General features: G+C 45.2%; 1 long non-coding RNA gene across 1 annotated transcript; it reads right to left on the bottom strand.

Annotated features, from left to right (window-relative positions):
* Nucleotides 1-491: 491 nt before the first annotated feature.
* LOC125117718 (uncharacterized) lies at nucleotides 492-2,494 on the bottom strand. Its single transcript, XR_007132695.1, has 3 exons — nucleotides 2,287-2,494; nucleotides 1,846-1,933; nucleotides 492-1,374 (listed from the first exon to the last, which is right to left on the bottom strand). It is a non-coding gene; the product is annotated as an uncharacterized LOC125117718 (long non-coding RNA).
* Nucleotides 2,495-4,342: the final 1,848 nt, after the last annotated feature.

The following is a 4,342-nucleotide window of genomic DNA, read 5'->3' on the forward strand; positions in this document are numbered from 1 at the left end:
CTATCCCAGACCCAGAGCCTGGGCCGAAGAGTGGCTTCCTGTCAATACTTGAGAAGCCAGGAAACCCCCCCCCACCCACCACCACCACCACTACCTTGAGAAGACACCAGACGATGTCTTAGATGCCAAAGATCGGTGTGCAAGTTGAACCCGAGAATGGAATAAGCCAAGTGTGTGTGAGACGGAACAGCGGGCTCATTACACATACTGATCAGAGTCGGGCCAGACGCCATCAGCCCCCTGCCGCCGCTCCCTCTGTGCTCCTCCAGGCCTATGGAAGACCATGCGCAGTCCTGGGCCCTATTTTATAAGGTACTGTGACCCAAGCAGATGTATGTGGAGTAGTCTCGGGTTGAGGAAGCTGAGGCAGGCACCAGGGAGGGGTGGGAGGATGCGTGCACCGCTCCCCAGCCTCCAAGGAGGCCCTGCTAAATTGCACGTCGCTCTCCGCTGGAGTGACCTCGAAAGATGCATTTTAAGACGTAACAAAGTAAGATTTAATATTTAATGAGAATAACTCCTAAACCAGTGAGTTTTCCAAGCACAAGGTGACGACAAGCTCTTAGCATTTGTGTTCACAAGCGTGTGAGGAAACAATAACTGTAGCTTCTATAATTGGAGGAAGAGAAACTAGACAGACTCCAGGTTCTCAAAAAGCTTTCGAATTCTATATTCCCTGCCAATTCGATGAGTGACACCCTATGCTAGATATGCTTCTTCACTCTAAATTATAAACACATAAAAATATTAAATAAAATCGCTGATTAAGAAATCACCCCAACTCCAGCCTCTCCAGTCCACAGTCCATCGCAATCTTCTTAAAAAAAATTCATCCATTCAACAAAAGGTCCTGCCATCTTTGCCATGGCAGATGCACCCTGGTCTGCCTGCCGCGGTGGCAGATGAACTCCAGTGGCTAGCATCTCAAACCCACGCTGCTCCTCCTGACAGGCTGGGGCTTCCTCTTAGGCTGCAGGGGTTTGTTCAGTCTGCAAGCGGGCCGTCCAGAAGGTAGAGGACAGCCTTTAAACAAAGACCCATGGGAGGTACGGGATAAAGACCCCAGCTTCCCTGAGGAATGTTCCAGATGGCTCCTCAGACGGTCCCTGGTGCAACCGAGTCCTGGGTGCCCGTAGGAGTGACCTACTTGCGGTGGAGGCTTTTTTTCCCTCTTCCTGCTCAGCTGCTTCTTGTGAGATTGCCTCCCGCACTTAAGGTCCAGTTTCAAGGTTTACTTTTAAGTGGACTCCAAACCACAATGTGAGTTCCTGCCAGGTATGGGGCTCGGTCCCAAGGGGAGTAAGTCCTGTTCTCGAGGAATGTGGCCCGTTTGGAGTGCCCGGGTCTCGTGCTATGGAGGGGCTAGGACAGCATCTGCATAAGGTGATAAGGTCACACAAAGCAGGCAGTAATCGACTCCATTCACGATGTTTTAGGAAGAGACACGGTGTCTCCTGGAGCAGAGACCCCAAGAGTACACAGAAACCGACGAGATTTACACAGAGAAGCAATGTGAGGGCACAGGGGGCCCTGTGCAGACAGCAGGGGCTGGAAGCCATCGTGGCCCAATTGCAAGTGGTGCACCGTGGGTGTGGATGTGATAGGGGGGAGGGGGGTGACGTGGCAAAGGGTGTCGGGGGCCAGGCACGAGCTGTGGCGCTTGGCTGTTAAAGTATAAGCAGTGGGAGACTTCTGGAGGATGAGAAAAAAAATTCTAAACAAAACCAAATCAGAACAGAGCTATGTAATCAGAACGCCATTTTCAGAGAAAGATAACTTTATCTGCGATGTGAAGCTCAGGAACTGGAAGCAGGGAGATCAGACTGGGGTATGAAAATGATCTACCTGAGAAATCATAGGGCTTCATCCAGGTTGGGCTCGATGAAGGGAGAAAACGAAGAGAAATAACAGGGTACTGAAGATACATGCCGGGCTGGGGAAGGAACAAATAAGGAATTTGGGATGAGCAGATACAAAGTCTTATGTATGAAACACGTAAACCACAGGGACCTATTGTATAGCACAGGGAACTATACTCAGTATTCTAAAATAAACCATAATGGAAAAATATGAAAAATTATATATATGTATATACACACACATACACACACACACCTATAACTGAATCATTTTGCTGTATATTTGAAACTAACCACAACATTGCAAATCAACTATACTTCAAGAAAAAAAAGATACACTCAACATCACCTTACATGGATTGAGGGAGTGTGTGTGTGTGTGTGTGTGGTGGGGGAGGGGTACTGCATCGATAGAAAATATTAATACTGGCTGCTGGGGGACTGAATCCGCTGGACAATGTGAGGAAGAGACGCGAAGAAGGTGAGATGACTCCTCGATGTGTCCACTTGGAGCTGGAAATGTTGAAAAGACTGGGTACCTCTCTGCAGCCCCAAGGAGGTCCGACCTGGACACGTAGATCTTCCTTCACTCTCTGCACACAGGAAGAAAGGAACAGAATGAAAAAAGAAAGCATGTCAATAACCATTAGGAACCTTAAGCAAATCGGAGACATTTTTAATTTTTTTTTTAAAAAAATGTTGGCCTCATCCATATATGTTGAAATTTCTGGGCCAGGGATTAAACCTACGTCACAGAAGTGACCAGAGCTGCTGCAGGGATAACTCCAGATCCTCAACCCCTTGAGCCGCAAGGGAACTCCCCGCGATATTGTTTTAAGGACCGTAGGACTTTCTTTTTTTCGTTTGAAGTATAATTGACATAACAGCATATTCGCTGCAGGTGTCCAACATCATGATTTAATATTTGTCTATGTCGTGAAAAGATCACGGCAAAGCATCACTGATATCACCACCATACATACTGATAGAATTTTTAAAAATTGTGATAAATCTTAAAACCTACTCTCTCAGCAACTTTCACTTATGCAGTAGAATATGGTCACCCACAGCCAGCAGGCTGTATGTTCCTTCCCCATGACCAGTTTATTCTGTAACTAGAGGTTTATCTATGTTGATTGCCTCCACCCATTTTTCTTACCCCAAAGCCTCTGCCTCTGGCAACCAACGACCTGTTCTCTGTAAATATAAACACATTTTTAGTCCACATGTAAGTGAGATCATATGGTATTTGTTTTTCCCTGACTTGTTTCACTGAGCATAATGCCCTCAAGAAGGTCCATTCATGTTTCCACAGATGGCAAGATCCTATTCTTTTTCTACAGTTGGACAATATTTATATCTTTGTCTGTCTGTCTATCTATCTACACACACACAGCATACCACAATTTTGTCATCCATTCAGCAGGCATTGGTGGACACCCCTGAAGTTGCATCTTGGCTATTGTACATAATGCTGCCCTGACAACGAGGGTACATATATCTTTGGAGGACTAAAATTTCCATTCATTTTCTTTGGATAACCACCCAACGTTAGAATTTCTGCATCACACGGCAGTTCTCTTTTTAATTTTGTGAGGCATCTCCATACCGTTTTCCATGGGGGCCGCGCTAATTTAAAATGCCCACTCCCAGTACCTCCCTTTCTTCACATCTCCGCCAACACTTACTTGCTGTCTTTTTGAGGATGGCCACCCTGACAGGTGTGAGGCGTTGTCTCATTCGGCTTGGATGTGCATTTCCCTGATAATCAGGGATGGTGAGCATCTTGCTCCGTGCCTGCAGGCCGTCTGCATGTCTTCTTTGGAAAAACGTCTCTCCTGACCCTCTGTCTTTTTATTCATCAGATTGGTTTTTTTAGTTTTTCGTTTTGTTTTGTTTTTGGACTCGAATCCCAACAATTCATTGCCAAGCCTTCTGTCAAGGAGCTAACCACCCCCAGGAACTTTATTGCTTCAGGTCTTACATTCAAGTCTTTAATCCATTTTGAGCTCATTTTTGTGTGTAATATGAGATGGGGTCCAGTTCCGCTTTTCCACGTGTACGATTCTTTTATTACATGAATACCCACCAGGCTTCAAGAAATAGACATTTGGGATTTGCCAAGGTTTCCACATACAAAGAACACAGAAATTAAGATTCTTGTATGTGCGTCTTTTCTAATTTGTGGAAGTCGCCCCTGGACTCATTCATAGCTCAGAACTGTACATGTTCAATTCTGCTACAGCGTAGTGTTGTATCAGTATCTGCTGTGTGTTTGTGCGTGTTTAGGGAGAGAGAGATTTTTCAGGGATTCTTCTTGAATGAAGGGCTAACATTTAGTCATGCTTCCTTCCTTTTGCAATTGACAGATGCCTAGATAATTGTTGAATTGAGTTTAAAATTCAATAATCTTTTTCCACATTGAGACAAGGGACTTTTTCATAAATCGAGTTAAAAGTGAAAATAACACAAGAAATGTCAGA

The sequence above is a fragment of the Phacochoerus africanus genome, chromosome 16, assembly GCF_016906955.1.
Source record: "Phacochoerus africanus isolate WHEZ1 chromosome 16, ROS_Pafr_v1, whole genome shotgun sequence".
NCBI classification, from domain to species: Eukaryota; Metazoa; Chordata; class Mammalia; order Artiodactyla; family Suidae; genus Phacochoerus; species Phacochoerus africanus.